The following is a 24,569-nucleotide window of genomic DNA, read 5'->3' on the forward strand; positions in this document are numbered from 1 at the left end:
ACTCTCCAATCCAGCAGCTGGGGTCGCCGAGAGGTGTGGGGGGGGTCGGTTGCTAATTACACGGGCCTGTGCTTGCTGGAGCGGCCCAGCGGGGGCCCGATGCTGGCACTGCTCCCCCCTCTTACATCACAACAGCTTAGCACAAGCTGCTGTGTGCTGGGCTGCACTAGGAGACTGCTCACGGCTGCTAAGAAGCAGCCATAGCAATCTCCTGTGCCTGTGGGGTGAGCTATTAAGCTGATCACGCCCCCCACTGGTTATACACCAGGCTGAGGGGGCCCGCGCTTAGGCCACGCTCCTTTTTACCTGGGCCCAGCGTGGCTCTTGGCGGGCCTGGCTGCAGCTAGAGCAGATTCAGAATGTATGACTGGAAATAAATGTATTCCTGGAGGAAAGTGCATAAAGCAGCAGAGCAAAGTGAATCTTTGGAGAGAGAGTTTAACAATGCCCATGGCAGGGCTTGGAAGTTGCAAGTGCAGAGTGAGAACCTTGAGAAGTGTCTGCTAAGTACACAGGACCAGTTGCAAAGATTCCAAGTGGAGAGGAATACCAAAGAACTGGAGTTTAAATGTGGCAGAGTCTGATATAATTGTACAAAAGTTGAGACTTGCTGAATTTGAAGTTGTGGAGAGCAATCTGCTGCAATCTGAGAGCAAGTTGGAAAGTGCCATGGTGAAAATTGCCCAGCTGGAAGATCAGCTGTCTGCAACTCAGTAAAAGTTCCAGATGGTAGTGGGAAAATCAGAAGAGGAAAATAAGTTGAATAACATTCTGAAGTGGGATTCTGGACCCAAAATGGTGTCTGATGTCTTCGCTGAACCCAGTGTGGCAGAAGTACATAAACACAAGCAGCAATTGTTACAGGTTGATCCTGGAAAGGCTGGTGCGCAGAGTGATATGCTCCCGGAGCAGAGTGTATTGTGTGATGAGCAATGGACAACCAGTGAGATGCTTAAACAAAGAAAGATGTTCCAGAAGAATGTTTGTCAGCAGCAATTTGAAAAAGAAGATGTCACCAATACATGTCACATTGTACAAGAAGGGACAGAAGTATCAGAGTTGGGAAATTCCCTAAAGGTCCGTCTTGTAAAAGTGGATGAGATTCCTTGCAGTGTCTTTCAGCTTACAGTAATAGCTGAGGGTGTGAAGTCCTCCCAAAGGGGCACAGGTCCAGATTGCAAAACTGTGTCCAAAGTGGAAGATAAAGAATTAAAGTATACAGATGGTGATAGAATGACCTGTAAAGCAAAGGTGCAGGCGGTACAGAAGTCTACGGAGATAGTGATGGCTTCAAAGTATGAGATTCTCTTGTTGCCGTGTGTTCAGACTAGTGATGTGAATGTGACTCAATCACACAGTTTTGCAGTGCAAAGAAACTTATTTCTAAGAGTCTTGTGAAGAATAATACTCATGTATGTGAAACAATGCCTTCATGCAAGCAGGATGGAACTTGTAATGCTGCTGAATTTGTCTGTGGGGATGTGAAGTGGTCTCAAATTACAAAGCTTGAAGCAAGTAGTCCAGCTAGACAGTATTTGAAAATAAAGACCTCTGTGGAGGGTGAACTGCAACCTGTGCTGGTGGAAGATTTGGACGTTGTTCATCATATTTTCAAGGCTCAAAAAGTGGGAGCACAAGAAAATGCAAGTGATCTATGCCTTAATGAAGTGGCAAATAGCCATCAAAGCTGAGAGATAAAGTCTGCGGATCATTGGAGCAAATATTCAAGTATCTTACATGGTCTGGAAACTGAGAGTTACAGTGCCAATACATGGTCTGTTGACATAAAGCCAAGGTCCGGAAGTTGTGATGCTAGTGACTCGCAGGATGAGGGTGGCATTTTAGAAGGAAATTATTTGCCAGTGAAGTATTCCAAAGGCCAATATCATGCTCAAAGGCTGAAGGTTAAAGATGTGACAAGCAGAAGTTGACCAAAAGATGTGCCTTTAAGATGTTTAAGTAAGAGAAATCTTGATACTGTTAAAAAGAAACAAAGGAAAAGTTATTTGTCCAAACCAGCAGATTCTGTGGAAAAGAATTTGCTTGATTTTGATGTAGGTGGTAAAAGTAAAGATGAAGTATGTCCCTTTGGGAATAGTAACTTCAAGTTCTTGATGCCGAATGTCGTACCCAGGGATGAATTTCAAGTGCTTCATATAGAAAGCAAGAAGTACCATTGCTACCATAAAGTGAGGAAAAAAGTTAGGAGGAAAATAAATTCCAGTATCTGGAGGATGAGACCCCTAGAGATCACAAGAGTATGTATGACCGTGGATGTGGTGGATTTCCCTCACAAGGAGAGTGAAGAGGGACATTGTCATGAGAATGCCTCGTTCCATGTCACTGAACCCAGGGATATTTCATGCTGGGGATGGGAATATGTGGGAGGATCACCAGAGATGTCGCTGGTGAGCAGCAGATTTTGTGTGGGGTGGGAGAGATCCTCACACATTCTATAAATACTGAGTTGTGACACATCTTTCGGCTGCCTTGTGGAGAGAGCTCAGTTGTGGGCTGATGAGAAGACAGACCAGTCAGGCTGCCATTGGAGACTGTCTAAGTGCGACTGCGGCAGCCAGAGACCCCAGTGAAGCTAAGCCAAGCCATTGGGGGCCATGAGGCCTGTCTGGACCTGCAGGAGGCAGGGGGGACCACAAACTTCTTAGACTGTGTGACATTGAAGCAGCTAGGCTGCAGGCTGGGGAGGCCAGAGCCTATACCTGGAGTAGACAGGGAAGGCCCCCAAGACTGTGTTTTGTATAGCTGTGGCAGCCAAGCCAAGCTGGAGCCAGCGATAGACATGCAGAGAAGCAGGCAGAGACTTTATTGGCAGACTAGCTGCACCATGATAGTCAGGGGTAAAGAAATGAGTTAGACATCTTAAATATTATTTTCTGTTTCCTGATTTTCATGCTGAAAAGAAAAGCACTATTCCATTTATTTACATGGAAGCTGTATGTGGACCCTCATTAAAGCACCTAAACACTGCACCAAACTACACTTTACTGAGCTAATTACTCCAAGTTATCAGGACACAGGGGAGGTAGTAGCAGACAAATGCACGCTCAGATCAGGAAGATCCGTGATACCTGCATCTGTGTATAAATAAACACAGAAGCACAGTTGGGATCAGTGAGACCCAGAAAATAGAAAACCTGTGTAAAAAAATAAAAATGGCGTGCTACAGTATCTCCCCCCCAAAAAAACAACAACCAGCCCCAGGCTTTGGAGACCCAGTACTGGTTGTGCTAAATACAGGGGACAAATGATGTAGGGGTTCCCCCGAATTAAGCACAACCAGCACCGGGCTTTTCAGAACCAGTCCTGGTTGCCAATATACAGAGGACAAATGACATAGGGATCCCCTCTATTAAGCGCAACCAGCACTGGGATCTGAGCCAGTCCTGGTTCTGTAAATACAGGGGAAAAAAATGCATAGGGTTCCCCTGTATTACCCAAGAACCAGCACTGGACCCTTTCTAATGGGAGGGTAATGCCACAGACAGGGTAGCCCTTTTACCAGGATCCCCAGCTGAAGCATCACCCCTGACAGCTAGTCAGCCAATGCCGGGGATCCCTGGGGAGCTGGGGAACCCCAGAATAATGTGTCCCCCTATTCAGGGCACCCCAGGCCCAGGCTGATAGCTCGGAGCTATCCCCGGCACCCCTGGCTGGTGGGTGCCGGGTTGAGTGTGGTGCAAGTAACAAGTTAAAAATATTGTCTTTTGCTGTGGAACTACAGCTCACAGCAAGCTTCCCCTGCATGCTGATACTTGGAGAACCACAAGTACCAGCATGCGGAATATACAGGGCCCGCTGGTACCTGTAGTTCCACAGCAAAAGCAATATTAAGAAATCACAGAACACACACACTGTAAAGTAAAATTTTATTAAAACATACATGCACACACTATCTCACGGGATCGGTATGAAGACCGGCAGCAGTGAAGATCCCGACAGGTAATTAAGGTAAGTATAACTAACCCTGTCCCCTCCTTAACCCTAACCCTCCCTTAGGGGTGCCTAACCTCTCCCCCTAGTGACTAACCCTAACCCCCCTGTAAGTGCCTAAACCTAACCCCCCAGTCCATGCAGCCTAATCCTAACCCCTCCCGGGGGGGTGCCTAACCCTAACCTCCCCAGGGCTGTCTAACCCTAACCCCACCTTCTCCTAGCCTAATCCTCCCGAGGAGTGCTTGACCCTAAGTCCCCCCTGGGAGCCCCTAACCTAACTCTCCCTCCTTCATTCCATATGCCGGGCTCCTGGCGTAGGGATAATGATAGGCATCAGGATTTCGATGCCTATCATTAGTCCCCTGTCCGGAAGCCAGCAGTCAGCATTTGGACCGTTGCCTTCCTGACTGCATCCCTGTCTCACATACTGTACTCACCTATGTATCCCTAAAGCCAATCACATCCACTTGTCCAGGTAGATAATCCATAGGGTACCTTTAATAAAAAATCCATACTCACCTCCTATGCGTGGATCACGTCCTCTTCATTCTTAAGTAGGCAATCCAGGGTCTTGGGAAAACAAAAAATGAATTGCATGAGCCACGGACATTAGATGACAGTGCTACCTGAATGACGGCTCCGCCACAGGATATCAGTACAGAAATCCCGGTGCGGAGCGCTCATTGGCTGAGAGAAGCGAGCCTTCCATTGACTTCAATGGTGAGCACCGCGCATGCCCATTTCAAATATGGCGCCTCAGCACCATTTTTAAAATTTAAAGATGGCCACTGCGAGCCAATCACAGCTCGCGATATCAGCGCCCCGCTCCCTAGGCTGGCTTATATAAGCCAGCAAAAGCAGTGGCACGGCAGTCCGACAGCTAGAGGCAGCAGTGAAGACTGGTGATGAAAGAAGACACCGGGGAAGTCCTGGTTGGGCGGCGCCCTCCAGGTGAAGATGCCGTGGAAGTCCTGGGTGAGGCGGCAGCCATGTAAAAGAGCTTAAAGGCTGCCACCCCCCAGGTGAAGGTGCAGAACAATAAAATATTAATACAAACGGTGTCTGTTTTTTATCAATATTTCTTTTACAGGGGTACTATAGGTACCAGCGGGCCCTTAATGCCCTGTAGTGCTACTGCAAAAGACAATATTTTAACTCTTTAATTTGCACTACACTTTACATAATCAACCTGACACGCACTGGCCAGGGTGCCAGGGATAGCCCCTGGCTATCAGCCTAGGCCTGGGGTGTCATGGAGAGGGGGACCCCTTTATTGGGGGGGCTCCCCAGGGATCCCCGGCCTGGGCTGATAAGCGATCAGGGTTGATGCTTCAGCTGGGGGCCCAGTGAAAGGGCTCCCCTGGCTGTGGCATTAGCTCCCCGCTAGAAAAAGTATTTTGCTGGTTCTGGATAATACAGGGGAACCTTACACATTTTTTGCCCTGCATTTCCAGAACCAGGACTGGTTCAGAGCTGAATACGGGGACCTATACATCGTTTGTGCCCTGTATTTAGAACCCCTAATACTGGGTCTGCAAAGCCCAGTGCTGGTTGTCCTTTTTTGGAGGTTAGGGGCATGCCGTTTTTTTTATTTTAACACTTTCATTCTTTTTAAATACAGCAGCATAGACGGATCTCACTGATCCGTCCATGCATGCATTTATTTTTTATCACAGACAGCACATACAGAACAACACTCAGCACTCGCGAGCGTGTCTGAATCAGGCCCTGAATCAGTAAATCACTATAACAATAATTATTAGCCTATAGGCATCGAGCATATTGAAATTAACCACATAATATGCTATAAATATATTTCAGCTAGAGCTACACTAGGTTGTATTTATTATTAGCTTCACAAAAAATACCTATACAATTTTGATGGAATTCTATATTTAATACATGTACATGATATATTGGATGTATATGAAGAGTGTATACTGTCTAGTCAATTATGGTATATATCATGAGGGAAGTCACAAACAAATGAAAGATTTGCTGCTTTGCAAATTTAGAAATGCACATCCATTCATTTAGGAGTCATGTAACCATGGCAACTGGATCCTCCCTCCAACCTCATGATGTGAGAAGTCCCAAGGAATAAAAGAGGGAAGTGAGACTGGTTGCACATTATCCCAGGAGAAGGCTTACAGCCGCTATGCGTTGGGGAGCACCACATATTATTAGCAACAACAACAGTGCAGATCCAGCACCAAGAGGCCGTTACTTACCAGAAGCGACAAGGATACGACCTACAGCTTACCAAAGTAGAGGACACACCACAAGGATGGACTAGCCGGCGAGGGGAAGGAGCAGCGTCCTGACACCGACAAGGGAGGGGTTGCACGGTTATCAGTTCCACTCCAGAACTTACACTGTAACAACCCATCCTTAGGTGGCAGCAATCTCCCCTGGCGGTCGTTACGGGCACGGTGCCGGTCATACGGGTGCTCCTTCGGCATTTGCACCCAGGGGTAGACGTGCAGCCTCTGAGCTATCCCCGGCAGTCAGCGACCAGTGCCGTACTCTATCCCCAGAAGATCCACATCCCGGGCATCCAACCACAAACTTTTTCCATAGCGGGACGCCGCTCGCATTAACTTACTAACTGACATTATCTATAGGGGTATTTGGACATACTACCCCGCAATACTACTCGACTTTAGCATTCACATTGGATTGCAATTATCAAGAGATCTTTGGTACACTTATCAATAGGCAGCTTCTGGTCACTAACAGCTTCTAGCCTTAGTGCTTTTCTGCATTAGGGGTCATATAACGTATATTGTGTTTTTAATTTTTTAATTAAGTTGTGCCGCATGTTTAATACAAGTAAAGTTAATTTGTGACATTTGTATTGAGGTTTATATGTTTCCTTTTGCACTTATGACATCCAACTTAGACTGAGCTCAAAATTTTTATTTATTTGTATATGATCTACGAGTCAGGATCGACTCGACTATTACTGCAGCTCGTCGACACTACTCATACAGTGAGCGCAGATCCCCCTTGTTTATTCTAACCCTGCTAGAAAAAGTCTGGTGCTGGTTCTGGATAATACATGGGAACCCTACACATTTTTTGCCCTGCATTTCCAGAACCAGGACTGGCTCAGAGCCCAGTCCTGGTTGCGCTGAATACGGGGGACCCCTACATTATTTGTACCCTGTATTTAACTACCCTAGTACTGGGTCTGCAAAGCCCAGTGCTGGTTGTCCTTTTTTGGAGGATAGGGGCATGTCATTTTTTTTTTTTTTTCAATTTTAACACTTTCACTCTTTTTAAAACAGCAACATAGACGGACTCACTGATCCATCCATGCATCTGTGTTTATTTTGATCACACACAGATGCAAGCATCATGGATTTCCCTAATCCGAGTCTGCATCTGACTGCCGCCGGGTTGCACCACCAAGGCCTGACACCCCCCCCCCCCCGGGTCCAAGCCGCAGAGCAGATTATGCCCGCTTCCCCCGAGTCCCACCATCACTACCATCCACACTGGCCAGCCATCTTTGTGCATCCAAGGTAAGCCACAGTGAGTACACCTTCTGAAGGCACCATCTGAGGCTGCGCAACAAGTTGAAGCTTCTAATCTGTATAATGGCGCATTTGTGAGGTAATAGTTTAAAAACTGTAACTTTCTAATTTACCTGAACCCCAAAAGGCTCTAAACTGGATCAATAGCTACCTAATAAAACAAACACCAAGTCTAAATTCATCCTGTACCCACTTATGCCTTCCCAAAGATCCCCCATAGAGAACAGCAAAAAAGTGGTTCTAATTGAGAGTGTGGGGAAAAACTGACAGTAGGAGATTTAGATTACTCCCAAATACTCATTTTTTATGTTTTTGCCCTGAAATATGGCAAGCAGCACCAAGCGACCATTCTACCTGTCCATGCCAAATTTCAGTACCTCCAATAGCTTTTGAGGTGTAGCCCCTTAACACTATGACCCCCTCTTGAGAGTTCTCTATGGGAGAATTTCCTTTTTTTGTTTAGGGGACCCCTACATCGTTTTTCCCCTGTATTTTGGCAATTAGGATTGGCTCTGATTAGCCTGGTGCTGGTTGTACTTAATACAGGGGACCCTTATGTTGTTTGTCCCCTGTATTTAGCCCAACCAGCACTGGGGCTCCAAAGCCTTGTGCTGTGGGGGACCGTCATTTTTTTGTTTATATTACACATTGAAAAGATATTTTATTTACTCTGCATAGTGGTATGCTGATAACATCTAATAATTAAGTTGATACACAGATCTGGTGTTTGCTTACTAATAATACACAGGAGGCTTTCATATATTACACATTCATTTTTTTAACAGATGCATGGATGGATTTTACTGATGCATGTGTGCATTCCAATAAGCACACAATTCTGTGAATTAGCAGCTCCACCATTTTGTGAGTGACAGCAATCTCAGTCTGTGAGAGTGCTGAATCGGCAGTTAACCACAGTGTGTGATGGCATACCATATCTGTATTGTGCAAGGAACGCATCCATTAATGATCAGAATTTCATTGCTTTTTTAAGTTTGAGTGGGTGGCAGAAATTCAGCAGGTTTTGTGAAATTTCAGATCATGTCTAAGAAGCATTAATGGGACATGTGAAACAGTAAGAGTTTTTTTGTCTATGGAATATATATATATATATATATATATATATATTGCACTGTTAGTCACTGGTTTCTTGCTCACTTAATTGTTTATGTACTATGTAAGGCACTGTAGAACACTTGTGGTGCCATATAAATAAAGGATAATAATAATAGCACAGATGGTGTAATGGTTAGCATTACTGCCACACAGTACTGAGGTTGTGGGTTAGTTTCCCACTACGGCCCTAACTGTGTGGAGTTTGTATACTCTCCCTGTGCTTGCGTGGGTTTCCTCCTGGTGCTCCGGTTTCCTCCCACACTCCTAAAATATACTGGTAGGTTAATTGGCTCCCAACAAAAATGAACCCTAGTGTGTGTGTATGTGAGCATGTTGTAGGGAGTATAGATTGTAAGTTCCACTGGGGCAGGGACTGATGTGAAAGGACAAATATTCTCTGTAAAGTGATGCGGAATATGTGCGCACTATATAAATAACTGGAAATAAATAAATACATATTGTGAACTACTGGAATATGTTTGCATAAGATTTGGTAAAGACAAACAATATAGCAAATGTATAAAGTAAATTAGATGGGACAAATTGTCTTTGATGGATTTAATCCAGGTATAAACAAGTGATAAGCCTCCTCCTAGTTACAAATGTTTTATTTGACAATAAATTCTGGGAGTTTATGTAATAGTCTGCAAGATGCAGGCACAGAAGTGATTCCAGTGAGTCTGCAGGTATTTTTAAAGTGGCAATCACTAAAGTCAAAACCAGATTGCCCTGATGGGTAAAGTGCTAGTTATTAGACAATTCAGTTTCTTACCCCAATTTTTCCACTATAAGGGACCTATTGGAAATACAATTGTTTTGACTGAGAACTCGCCATCAATCTGCAGCAGGTTCCATTGGTTTCTAAACCCCTTCAAACTTGCCGCTTAGTAAACCTTGCCCTAAGGCAGAGTTTCCCAAACTTTCCCATTACAGTCTAAGTTTTAAGGATATCCATGCTTGATCACAGGTGACTTAATTAGTACCTCAATCAATTTAATTTAACCATCTAGACTCAAGCATTCATATCCTTAATGGACTGTAATGGTGGAATTTGGGAAACTCTGCCCTAAAGGTTTATCAGGAAGCCCATAGTACTATAGGAAGGACTTTTACAATTGTATTGTTTAAATTTGTAATATATGTTATCAGCCTATGGTATCTATTCTCCTTTAGATTCTGTTTAATCTTGGGCTTCCAAAGGACTGTAATCATAGTTTTGTTTTGTTGTCATCATTAGGCAAATTAACAAGGATTTTTTCTATGGCAAATCTTTAATCAGTGTGAAGCAGAAGGAGAAATAGCAGGTTTGTTGGAAAACTGGGCTGCAGTGACGGTTGGGTACGGGTTCCCAGCGGTTAGGATGTCAGCGCTCAGAATCCAGATAGAATTTTGTAAATGTACCGAGTGATTCTGACCTCCGCTTACTGACTACTTTCGCGGTCTTTCAGAGTTTCAGCAGTGACATTTTTCATGATGCATTCCACCAGGCTGGCATTTTATAAAGAATCTTTGTAAACTAGGAGACACCACCTGTACTTTACATTGAAAAGTACCTTTTTCAGCAAGCTGTTACAATGGCATTGATCGCATGAGTTGCAGAAGCCATATCTCCACTGTCTCCAATTGTTTCTACTGGTGTATGTAAGTAAAATATTACAAAATATTAGAAATTGGAATTACATCTCCTATAACCTAGGGTGGCAATAAGGAGCTCACTTTATTTTGTTTTAGAATTTAAAATGTATCATTATTATAATAAATAGTAACAGAATAATAACTGAATAACAATAATACTCACTACAAGTAACTTGCTGCTATGAAGGCTATTTCCCTATAATAATAATCTTACCACAGCTAATTAAAATGCTTATAAAACACAAGCTATAAAGGACACTGTTTAGCATATTTTCCAAATAAATGGCAACAGGATAGCCATATAATTGTAACATTGGTTAGTTCCTTCAGCATCTTATTGCTACAAAAGTTACAAAATTAACTTTAGAGGAATTCAAGAACAGACTGCAATACAAAGCACAATATATAGAGCAGCATATTACTGCTAACAGGCATATTGATATCATACACTACACAGGCAATATGTATGCATATAGGAGGCAAATATAATTTTCACATTACATGAATATTTTTTTTAGTGGAGCATAGCATTTTTTAATTCACATCATTTTTAAAAATATTTATCTTTAAACTTTAATAAAGTCTGAAAAATAAAGAAATGTTTAAATTATGTTAAAATTATTTTGTTTTAACAGTTAACTTAGGGCTTGATTCAGCAAAGGAATGCAGTTGTTGCATTCTACGCATGCATATGCATCGCAGTGCTCATGAGCGAACCGGCCACTGCGATCGGGACTGCGATCATAATAACTACGCAGACCCATCACAGAGTGATTGACAGGAGTGTTGATTGTGGGTGGTGATGGGGGAGTGATCGGTGAAACGCAGGCGTGCCAGTGCATTTCAATGCCGTTGCAAGGACGTGCATAAATTATCTACCGTGATGGCCTACGCAGCGTGAGTGGAAGTTAGCAATTTCTGATTAAGGTCAGAACATGTGTAAGTGTGCGTGAGGCTGCGATTGTACTTGATTGTGCCGATAGTTTTGCAGTCTTGCTAAATATTATGGATGTGTATAAGGTAAAGTGGGCATCCTTATGTAGTGCTGCGGCGGCATAGTGCCATTTGTAGGAGGTGTCAGGTGGGGAGGTTGGTGAAACGTAGGCATGCCAGTGCATTTGGATGCCATTGCAGGTGCGTGCATAAATTAGGCACTGCGATGCCATACGCAGCTTGAGTATTCAAAATGTGCAATGAGGTTAGCAATTTCTGAGTGAGGTCTGACCTTGTGCAAGTGTGTGTGAGGCTCCAATTGTACTAGGTGTTACCGATGGTTTTGCCTTCTTGCTAAACATTACGGATGTGTGTAATGTGGGCGTCCTTATGTAGTGCTGCTATGGCACAGTGATCACAATGGATTAGCATATCATCGCTGCCAGACTGCGTGCGTAATTGCAGCCGCGATCGCAGTTGCAATCCGTAGTGAATCAGGCCCTAAGTCTGGCAGTAGCACATCCGATAAATACTGAGTTATTTTTTTTCATACCCAGCCCTGCAGTACTACACCTATACATAATCCTGTTAACACTATACTGGGAACCTGAACACAAAAAACATAAAAATAAGTATTAGTAGAGTTTAAATAGTTGAAAAACATAATTGTATTAACATGAATTTATTATCAACTAAGTACTGAATAACACAAACAGTTCTTACATTATAGACTATTGACAATCAGGACATAAAGACTCAATTGGCTTGATTCAGTGGCGTAACAATGGCGCCCGCAGACCCTGGGTGCCGGGGGCCGTTGATACGCCACTGCAACTGTGAACGCTGGCCTCTGATGCTAAGGAAGCATCTGATCACTTCAGAGGCCAGCATTCCCAGTGATGTCATTGTGAGGAGCCTGCACGTCCGGTCCCCCTGAATCAAGTTAGATCCAGTCATCGTGGCAGCATGGAAGGCTACAGCATAGAGTAAGAGATGCCCAGCGTGGGCAGGTAAGTTATGGGGGGGTTCTACTTTAAGGGACACAACAGGGAGCACTGCATAAGGGGTCACAACTACAGGGGGCACTGCATATGTGCTCTACTACAGGGGACAATGCATATGGGCACAACTACAGGGGGCACTGCATATGGGCACTACTACAGAAGCACTGCACATTTGAACAATTGCAGGGGCACTGCATATGGGATCAAATACAGGGGCCCTGCATAGGGGGCACTGCATAATGGGCACTACTACAAGGAGAATTGCATAAGTGGCACTACTACATGGGGCATTGCAAAAGGGGTACTACTACAGGGGGCACACTACAGGGGGCATTGCCTAAGGGGCACTACTACAGGAAGCACTGCATAATGGGCACTACTACAGGGGGCACTGCATAAGGGGCACTAACTAGATACATGCAGTTTACAGATTATAAAATATGTCCCCAATAATCTGGTTCTACACGGACATAGAAACTGTGCACCCTGTTGTGAGGTGACAGACTGGCAGGAGCAGAGAGGAGGGTTGGTGAGGCAGATCTTTTAGGTGGGATGTATGGGGCATTACTTTGTGGCATAATGTGTATGGGGCATTATAGTGTGGCATAATGTACTATTAGGGGTATTAGTATGGCATAATGTGTTATAAAGGGCATTACTGTTTGGCATTATGTGTTATAAGTGGCATTATTGTGTGACATAATGTGTAAGGGGCATTACTGTGTGGCATAATGTGTTGTAAGGGGCATTATGGTGTGGCATAATGTTTTATAGGGGCATTATGGTGTGGCATAATTTTTTATAAGGGCACTACGGTGTGGCATAATGTAAGAGGCGTGCACTGAAAAACATTGTTTTTGTGGGGGTTGGGGCTGGGGGGCACCAAAAACTTTTTTGGCAGGGGGGAACAAAATTTATAGTTATGCCACTGGCTCGATTCAATTCAGCACCTTGATGAATAGTCCCGCGAGGGAGCTCCCAGAGCTATTCAATTCACTGATCTGTTTGGTCCGACTAAATTTTTTCTTCTCGCACCCCCCTGAGGGTGCGAGATGGAAATCTGACAAAAGTGCCGGCCGCGAGGCAGTTTTCTGGCTTAGTGCGGCGCTAACAGCCTCGCAGCCGGCACTTTAGTTGGAGAATGCCGGTTCTTGCAACACCAAGGTTAAGTCGTGAGAACCTGCATTGTCCGACTTAACTGGCAACTGTTAGACCAAACAGCACGGTGAATTAAATAGCCCTGGGAGCTCACTCTTAGGGCTATTCAGCATCACGCTGACTTGAATCGAGCCCTATGAGAATTACAAATAAATCGGTGACATTTTTCATACTTCACTGTTGTTTTTCTATAAAATTTTCTTTGGCATTCAACCAACATCCTTAAGCATACAGCCAACATCCTTAAGCATACAGCCAACATCCTGCTCTAGCAGTGTTTTCATTGAAAACAGTTTGTTGTGTGTTAACTTGAGTACCTTTATTTATAATGTCAATGATTAGTAGCTTCAAGTTTTACTGCAGTGAAGGCTTCACTGCTCTTGTGTATAATTCCAGAGAATTACTAATTGGCAACCAAGATTTAGGGGCGTATTCAATTAGCGGCGAAAATGGAAAAAAATTGTCGATAATTGTCCGATTTTATCGCCGCTAATTGAATACGGCCCCTAGAAGGCATTTCCTACTTGGAATTACTTTTCCTCTTTTGACTGACAGCATATGGTAGCATTGACACCAGCTATGTTCACTAGCCCATAAAAAACACAGATATTGACAGTAATAAAAACAATAATAATCTAAACACAGTATAACTTCACCATATGGAGCTTTATAATAACAGAACACTGAGGAAAACTGTAAACTGTACTTACAATAACACTGATTTGGGGTATTTGGTTCCCCAACACTGCTGCTAATGAATAACACAACCAAGTCAAACAAGTTCAGACCTGCTACTGTATAGATCTAATCCTACCAGAAGATGCCCAGAAAGCATAAAAAACAAAGTGCTGCCATCTCTTAGAAATAGCTAAAACAAATATGAGTGGGGAATACAGTACCGCAGTATAGAATTTCAGGGTTAAAATTAATGGATTAAGGGACCACTCTTAACATATTATGCACATTAAGTATCAGAGAAATATCATATCACTTGGGAATGCCAGAAGTAAATCTGTGTATTTACTTAATCACTTTTCATATTTATTGTTTCTCTCCCCTGGCCTGCTTGGAGAAGTTTTGTATGTTGAATCTTGTTACTGATATGTCAATGTTCACATGACATGGTAAAGTGCTCCCCAAATTCCTTGAAGATCTGTGTCATCAGGCCCCAAGATCCCAAGATTTCTGTTGCCGGCCCTGCATCCACAACTACAGGCCCCCATACATCAGCAATTGATTGCAGCAATCGTGCAATTTACAATCGATTGTGTATATAAATCTTTCCCTTTTTCAATCGATTGCAGAATTGCCACAATTAATTGAAAAAGGGAAAGATTTTTATACACAATCGATTGCAAATTGCACGATTGCTGCAATCAATTGCTGATGTATGGGGGCCTTTAGACTATGAGTAGGTCCCACAGGTGTTCAGGTTCCATTATTATCTTTATGTTTCTTCTGTGATGCCACTGCTAGTTCAATTGCAAAAGGTATTTGTTTTAGTTCTGAGTATATCTGGTATGTAACTTACACTGATGTATCCTAAGTGATTGTCCTGCATATTTCTTCATTCAGATTTAGGCAGCTTACTTGTTATCTACTTGATATGTGTTAGTTTTTTATCTTTATATTTGTCTATTTGTTAATAATTACCTTCCAAAATGTTCATTAATACTAAACAACAACAAAAAAATAATGGATTGGCAAAATCTGTGGTCTAAGTGGAGGTAACCATCAGTTAAAAAAACATGTGATTGAAAGTTACCACTGCTCAGACCACAGATCATGCTTTGTGTAGTAGAAAAAAGAATAATGGGTAGAATGCATCTTCCCTAAATCCTCAATCAAAACCCAGTTTTACATAGTGTTTCCATTATAAGAAGGAGACTACAATTATGTCACCTTGCTATAGTGGAAAACAGGCTAAAGCTGGTTAGTGCATTGCTGCTGCCTCTATGAGGGACAACATCCTGCCCACAGACCCCCAAACCTGCCCTAGAGGCTGCCAGCTGTGTCCTCAAAGCTTATGCCATTACTGTGTGGAGTTTGTATGTTCTCACTATGTTTGTGTGGGTTTTCTCCAGGTACTCCTGTTTCCTTCCTCCCACAATCCCAAAACATAATGCTAGGTAAATTGGATTCAGATAAAAAAACTATGTACAATGTATATGTGTGTGCGTACATGTGGTAAGCAATATAGATTGTAAGCTGCACTGGGACAGGGATTTATGTTAATGACAGCCCTGTAACAGGGCGCGAGTTTGCCCTGTGCTGCACCTGCTGCTGAGTGGTGCTCATACTGTCATAACTCCGCGCCTCACAGGGTAGTTGGGCGGGAACCACTATATCAGGTACCTAAGCTGCTGCTTGGACCTTACTAAGGAGGGGTATAGTGTCAGTATGTGTGCTTTGATTAGCAATTGTCTAGTGCAACTTATCTACCCTTATGTTACATTATGAAAACTTGGCAAAGTAATACATATTTCATTATTTTAATAAAATTTCAAACAGTCTGAGAAGAAATAAGACTACTTGGCATGAGTAAATTTGGAAATCAAATCACGCAAACATGGTTTGCTGGCAGACTCTATTCATTTAAATCACTGCTGCACACGACACTATTTTCTGTGTAACGATTTTGGCTGTGACTTTTGACCCCTCTTGTGCCTGCTCTTTTAACCTGTGTATTGAACTTGCCCATATATCTGACCTTGTTATTTCCTGACCCTTGCTATATGCTAATACAGTTTTCCCATAGCAGAATTTGACTAAACTCTGTTATTGAACATCTGTGTATCACACCCAAAATATGGCATTAATTACAATATTGCCTTATCCCTTTTTTTCCATTACTTTGTCCTATTAGTGTACCAAATCCAACACTGGTCAGTCTTTTGTTAGTTCTCTCTTTTTGCACTTGCTGCACAGGTGATTACCCACTTAAGTATATGCCAATGCTAATCACCACACATACATCTTTATAGTGCAAATCCATCTGCATTGTTGGTGGCATGTCCCCACTGCCATACCTCCTGAAAGTTCTTTCTACTGTGGATTTCTCCTGAAATATTTAGGTAGCAGTTGTACCTGATAACCAAACACTCTACTCCATATGGCATTGTTTCTCTGTATGGTATTTGGTGTTGAGTTAGTTATCCTTATGTAGTGTAAATTGCTTTGAGTGGACAGGTAAAGTTATAGTTTCTCTATAGGCATTTTAAGACACTTACAGACTCTGAGATGAGATGGTTCTGCAGTTGTTTTAGTAGTGTGTGGTTTCAGCTGATCACTGTGTGATTTTAACTTAGAGTTGATGCTATTCTAACCTTTAGCACTAGATGGTGCTGTTGTTTAACGAAAATGTTATTTAAATTCTTATAAGTTCTTATAAATTCTTATGTGTCAATATTTTGTTATATGTTCATTTGAACTTTAATGGATGTACACAGATGTAAACAGACTTAGGGGTCAATTCAATTAGGTGCGAGTTGGGTCCTGTCGATGCTCTCACGGCGATTTTGCACCGCAAATTGCATTTGCAATTCAATTCCAAACTTGCATTGTTCTTTCTAAGGATTTTTTGTCTGCACCCCTCTGAGCTGGTGAAAAGGTAGGGAAAATCTTTATTCCAAAGGTAAAAATGTCAGAAAACAGTGGAGAACCTCTGCTACACCCTGCCGAATAAATAATCACGCACTTGGAGGGGTTTAAATAGCATAATTTAGCCAATAAAGACATGTCAGTTTTCAAGTGAATTTCTTTAAACAGCTCAATAAAAGGACTAATGATGTGGGACAGGTATGTGGAGGTGTTGTATTGACGGGAGAGGAGTTTTCAACCTTGCAGATGGGAGCTACAAATATTTTTTTCCAACTATTTGCAAAATGGTATTAAAGCACTGAAAAATCATTTTACAGACATTTTTCTGTACCCAAAAATTCCAGAAAGACTTTAATTTGATGAAAAAAGCTTTTCTCAATTTCTATGTCTAAACCATCATCATCATTACTTTTGCTACTACTCATCCTCACATTTGGAGAAGGTGCAGAAATGGTGGAAGGAGGCCTCTTTACAATTACTGTTCTAGAAGTGTCAGACTCACAAATCGCACTCGTGGGCACCCTCTCCTCATGGATCTGTGAATTTTATGAACACATAGTTTGTTCTTCAGCCTTAGGGGTATATTTACTAAAGGTCGATTTTGATCAATTTCAAATTAATCAACGTCGATGTTGTGTTTCTGGGGCTAAATCACACATTTACTAACACTTAAAAATTAGTAAATGTGTGATTTAGCCCCAGAAACACAATATTGATGTTGAACGATTTAGATCAGGGGTGTCCAAAATGTCGATTGACCTGTTGACTGTGGATACGCAACCGGTCGATCACGGTGGATGTCCAGGAGCAGCCAGCAGCAACCAATAAGAGTCAGGCAGATTCTTATTGGCTGCTCCACCCAGGGCTGGCACATGTCTCTCTCATAGTGCTCAGTGTGAGGAGCAGTAGGATGGGGGCAGGAGTGGGTATTCAGGTAAGGATAATGTTGTGTGTCTGTGCCTTTATGTGTAAGAGGCACTACTACTGGGGGCACTACTACTAGTGGCACTGTATAAGGGGCACCACTACTGGGGGCACTGCATAAGGTGGAATACTACTGTTGGCACTGCATAAGGGACACTACAGGCACTGCATAAGGGGCACTACTACTGGGGCACTGCATAAGGGGCACTACTACTGTGGGTATTGCATAAGGGGCACTATTACTGGGGGCATTGCATAAGGGGCACTACTACTGGGGGCATTGCATAAAGGGAACTACTACAGTGGGCATTACATAAGGGGCACTACTACAGTGGACATTGTATAAGGTTATTATTTGTATAAGGGGCACTACTGTGACACTACTATGTGGTGTAATGTGAATCAGGGGCACTATGCGTGATGTAATTTGAATTGGGGATACTATGTGTGATTTTGGCAGAACAGACCCATGCCCCTTGCTGTGAGACCATGACCCCTTTTTGCATTCCACACCCATTTTTCAGCCTCGGTAGATCCCAAAAGGTTTATAGCTTTATAAGTAGATCACCGAGCCCAAATGTCTGGCCACCCCTGATTTAGATCGATTTGAAATCAATTAAAAATAATTGATTAAAATCTACCTTTAGTAAATATAGTAAACCCCTAAAGCTAATAACAGATATAGGCGGCACTCAGGGATGGTTATAGATAGCAGAAGATTCCGAAATGTGTTACAGATATTTCCATACTTTAATGTATTTTCCTCCCTGAATGCCACCTATATACAAACATACACTGAGTGGCCAAGTTATTATGACCATAAGGGGATTTTATGCAAAGTAGCTATTGCACAATGGACAGGCGAAGGTATGCAGGACCAATACAGTGTATCACTCATGAAATAATGGGTAAAAACTGCCATCTGATGGACTTTGGGCCTGATTCAGAGATGTACACTAATGCCAACGTTGTTGCAAAGTTGTATGGAACGACGCTGCAAAAATATGCAAATGTCGCAGCTGCCAGAATTTGTATGGAGAAGCCCTCCGGCAGCTTCACAAATCCAAGCGAATGTGTACAAAGATGCAGCATTGATCACAGATCAGTTGATTATCAGACTTCTGAGTAACCCTATAGTTGCAGAGAATGGCCGCCGGAGCTGCCAGAGCCATTTTTACTGCATACAGGATCACAGTCGCAGGCTGAGACACGCCCTGAAAACTGTCGCAACACACCTGAGTTTGAGTCACAGCTCACAAATGGTCGCTGCTTGTTTATAACTTTGTGAATAAATCATCACTGCGAGCGACATCGGTAATGAAACTTGGCTCATGCACAGTGTGACTAAGTCGCATGCGCAGATAATGAATAATTGCTCAACTGTGTAAGCATCAGCATTGCGTCCATCTTTTCCCACGTTTTATTGGGATTTTTAACGTGTCTATAATTTTTACTTACCCTTTTTTTTAACCTCTTTTTAACCTTTTTATTCATTATGTTTTATTTAGATGTGTGGGGAATCACCTTTTTGGATTCCTACCCAACAAGCAACAATATCCGCACTTTAAGGTTTAACATCATTTTTGTTTATTCTGAAATAATATGCAATATTTATTTGAAACTTTGTCAGTTCGTAGTTTAATATGTCTGCTAGCTATATATGTATTTTTGTTTAGGCAGTCCAAGAAATACCATGGAATCCAAGATGAAACAAAGAGCCGTCATTGAATTTCTGGAAAAAGAAGGCTGCAGTGCTACAGAAATCCACTGAAGACTGAAAAAAAGTGTATGGTGAGCGTACAATTGACAATAGCAATGTCAGAAGGTGCATGAAGCGTTTTCAATTGGGAGTATCGTCCATGTGCGACAAACCTGGTGGTGGCAGACCATCAACTGCAGTGACAGCAGAGAACCGACACAAAGTCGATGCCATGATTCAGAAAGACCATTGTGTGACCATCAGAGATATAAGTGATGAAATTGAATATAGCCATGGCACTGTAAAAACACTAATCAATGATTTGGGATATCGTTAAGTGTGTGCTAAATGGTTTCCAAAGCAATTAACCAGGAATCATAAGGCCCAGAGGGTGGAAGTGTGCAATGATCTTTTGACCAACTTTGAAGCAGGAGATGAGACCTGGGTTTTCCTTTATGACCCAGAAACAAAGGCCCAATCAAAGCAATGGAAACACCCAAGTTCACCTAGGCCAAAAAAGTTTAAATCACAGCGATCCGTAAATAAAGTCATGGCCACATTCTTCTGGGATTGCCGAGGTGTTATTCTCATCGATTACTTGGAACCAAACCAATCAATCAACAGTGATCGATACATTATTACTCTTAAGAAGCTGAAAGAAGCCATCCGCAAAATAAGGTCAACAATTCCACTGTCAAATGTCATCTTACACCACGACAATGCCAGACCTCACACTTCGATGGCAACATCTGTGGCCATTGCCAAAATGGGGTGGGCAATAATGCCACATCCACCATACAGTCCTGATTTGGCCCCTTCTGACTTTCATCTGTTTGGCCCTCTCAAATACTGTCCCCGGGGTCAACATTTTGAAGACATAGAGGTTGTTAAAAACGCCATACGTTCCTGGGTCAAACACCAACCACTGGAATTTTTCCAAAGTGGATTCACAGCTTGGGTTGAGAGGTGGAGAAACTGTTTGAGGGCAGATGGTGAATTTTTTGAGTAGAGTTATTCTGTTACTAAGACTTCAAAGTATTTTACTGCAAATTTTCAAATCTGTATCTATAATAAAATTTGAGTTGTGAGCATTTAGGCATTACTTTTTGAACAACCCTCGTATATGCTTTTATGTATATATATATTCTAATAGTGGTATGTGATTTACATTATATTTATGGCTGCTTATTATATTCTAGTCTTATTATTATTATTATTATGTTGTGCTTGTATAACAATATGTATGTGTAACATTATAATGTGTATTATTGCATTTAACACCTTGGACCTCATTTACAATTTTGTGCCCTGTGCCCAATTCTAAATCTGTATGACATTTTAATTTTTCTCCCTTGCAGGGCAATGTGATTTTATATTTATTGTAATTTCTATTTTGATTTACTACAAACTCTAAATTAAGCTCATTATGTAAATTGACTTAATTGTTCTTCCCAGGTGGAATGATTTTTAGGACATTAGTTTGAATAGCACCAGTAATGTGGTCTCTTATTGCCTTTACGAGATTACTCTGAAACACAAAGTAGAGAGGGCACATGCTTCAGATTAATAAAATTTTTTTTGCAATATGTGCTTTCAGTATATCAGCACTTGTAGGGGTGTGGAATATTTTGTTGACATTCATCATGTCAACATCCATAACGTTGTGTCTCTAAACCTAACCCCTAACCCTCTCCTTAGTTTCTACACCTAACCTCCCCTCACAAAGCCAAACCCTCCCCTTACAGTCCATGCAGTATGTCGACAGTTCAGATGTCAACACTGTGAACATGTTGAACAAGTGACATTCTGCACTTGCCGACATTTTCAATGTTGACATTTTAACAATGTTGACATCATAACTGTTGACATTGTAATGTTGACAAAATTAATGTTGACATTGTTAATACGGGATTCAATTGTTTTTTTGGCACCCGGTGGCAATGGAGCTATTCAATTCTTGCACCGGTTGCTCACACTCTCCTGGTGAACAGAAATGTGCGAAATGTCATCAGTTTGGAGGCCCAAACTGCTGTTTCATCAGCGCGCCCAATAGTTTAGATGGGTTTAGCTGCTTTACGAGGCTAAACTTGGTGCATTTGGGCAAGCTCAATAAGTAATGGGCACCCACGGCGCTCTTATAACAATTGAATAGCTCTGTCGGGTGCCCATTACTTTTGGATGCACAAAAAAAAATGTAATTCCCCCTATAACTACATCACCTTGTGAGTGCAGTTTTTCTTAAACCAATAAATAGAAATCTGGCCTATGAGTGGTCTTGCCTCTCAGCATCAAAAATGATCAGAAAAATAATGTTAAGCATGATGGTGATAATGAACTAGAGTCAAAAAATTGTTTGCTGTCCTTGGTCCTAATGATTCTATTGCTCATCATAAAAACTAGTCGCAGCCAAATCTCATTATTAAAAGTGATTGTCCAAGACACTCAGTGTCACGACCAGGATTTCGTGGCATGGAGGTTTGCGGTCCTTACCAGAGAGGGCACTGCAGTGCAGTCCTTCTGGCGGGGGAGCTGGCGTGTGGAGACTGGCATTACGTGGACGCAGAGGTCTGCCATCATTGGGCCATCCTGGCAAGGGTAAGTATAGTGGCATCTCGGCGTCACGGCTGTCTGGGCACCACCATGCTGTCTTTGGCCATGTGACATAGCAGGCCAATCGTCTGTGGGTCACCTGCTCTCTCTGGCCTATCACGTTCCATTACTGGGTACTTAAAGGTTTTTTGGAGCACCCTGTAGTTGTCAGTGCAATGTGTTCACAGTGTCAGCTGTGAGAGAGAGTTCTCTGAACCTCTGCACTCCTGAACCTTAGACTTTTGCTCCGCTGCTTGCCCTAGCTCCTTGTCAGGCTCCGGCTCCCTGCATAGCCTGCACCACTCTGCCTTGCCTCGCACTTCGCTGGGATCAGCTCTGCACCTTCCACCAGACCCACTCCTGCCTGAACCTGGCTCCTCAGTTAACCCATTCCTGCACAGCCATCATCACAGCATTACCGGATTCTCCTTTCAGTCATCATCACAGCATTATCGGATTTCCCTTTCAGCCATCATCACAGCATTTCTGGATATCCCTCTCAGCCACTATTCAGCATACCAGGATATCCACTTCACTCTTACAGTCTGGATTCACCTCATTCATCTCTGTCTCTGATCTGGACATTCGTTTATTCCCACTCACTACAGATCCCTTCTGCCACTTATATTAGTTTGTTTATTGCTGGACTTTAATTTATGTTATTGTTCATGTCTACCAACATTCACATTAAACAACCCACCTTTCAGTTTAAACCTGTTCCGGTGTTTACTCCTGTTACCACCCTGGGTCCACAAGGGCCACCAACAGCCGCATCAGGCCCGGGTGACAGATGGGCATGGCCTAATTGCGGGAAGCGTGGCCATGCCCCCTTAGGAAAAAATACAGAAAAATTTTTTTTTAGCGCGCTGGGAAGGGGGCACTGTGAGCCCTCAGCCCGGTGCACAGCCAATGGGGGCACGATCAGTGTGATTGCTCCCCCCATAGGCATAGGAGACTGCTCCAGCTGCTGCTTAGCAGCTGTGAGCAGTCTCCCACTGCAGCCCAGCACACAGCAGCGTGTGCTGGGCTGCTGTGATGTAGAAGGGAGGGGGGCGGTGCCGGACCCGGGCCCCCTATGGGCCCCTCCAGCAAGCCCGGGCCCTGGTAATTTGTACCCGCTCCCCCCCCCTCAGCGCCCCTGGGGTCCACAACAAACACAGTCTCTAACACTCAGCGGGAATGGCGTTGTAGCTGGTATTAGACATCAGCCAGTGAAATGCTAGTTTTGGTCAGGTATGCCTCTCGGCCAATTGTGTCAAGCAATTTACTTTGACAAGCATGTCAATTACCTTCATTACAACTGATTATATAAAATATTGCAATTGTTTCCTTTTTTGAATGAATGGAGTATATTTGCATACTAAAAGTTTGAATTTAATATTCTAATCTAGTTTGCAATACTAAAGCTACTTGGACATACAAAAAAGAAAATCACAGACCTACTATATGATTACCTTAGATTGACTATTCCGTACCAATCACTTACTTCTATACCCAAAGAGTCACATTACAAGGCCATTAATGATGTAAGCGGGGGCGTAATTTCATACCAGTCATCCGGAGGCAACTTAGAGTTTGATGCCCCCCGAAAAAAAAAAAAAAAAAATGGTGTGTGTATATATTTATATACTAGCTGGAGTACCCGGTGTTGCCCGGGATTTTAAGAATGTTTGTTTACACATCATCCTCCAACCAACCTCTTCTTAGGTAGGCCACACGAAAAGTGTGATGAACTTCCCCATCCACAGTCCTAAGGTCTTTGAAGGAAGTAGGACTTGTAACTGTGTTAAGCATACTTGGGAGATAGAAGCATTCAAAATTTGTCGGATGTACAGTGTAAACACAGTCAAGAGCTTCTGTTGCTCTGATATGAGGATGACTGTGTACTTCCTGGTTGCTGGATCGCACTATGAAATGCACAGCAACTACTTCCAGTTCCTTGTGCAGCTGTTTCTGGCATTCAGGGTCACCATGGTGTATAAGATTCATCCAATTGGTTTTACCCTTCAGGGGCTGACAAAGGAATGAACTGGAAGTAGCCTCTGTCCGTTCCATAGTGCGGTTCAGCAACCAAGGAGGTAGACAAAAAAGTTTGGTCGCCACTGTTGACACCATCTAGTTGTGTAAGCTCATGCATGAGCAAGTATAACTAAAAATGTGTGCTGCAGAGCTGCGTTTTTGCATCCCAGTATAGTTGTCATCTTTATGGGCCTGATAATAAATCAGATTTATCTCTCCTCATGGATGCAGATAGCAATTTTTACCATATTCAGACTCACAATAAGCCTGGCTTAATATCACTACATAGAGATGTGCGCCGACCCTCGTGTTTTGGTTTGGTTCTGAATCTCCCCTGGTTTTGGATTTTTTTCCTTGGTGTTTTTGTTTTTCGGTTTTGATTTTGGATCTGGATTTTTT

The sequence above is a fragment of the Taudactylus pleione genome, unplaced genomic scaffold (genome assembly GCF_031769625.1).
Source record: "Taudactylus pleione unplaced genomic scaffold, aTauple2 ptg000391l, whole genome shotgun sequence".
Lineage (NCBI taxonomy): Eukaryota > Metazoa > Chordata > Amphibia > Anura > Myobatrachidae > Taudactylus > Taudactylus pleione.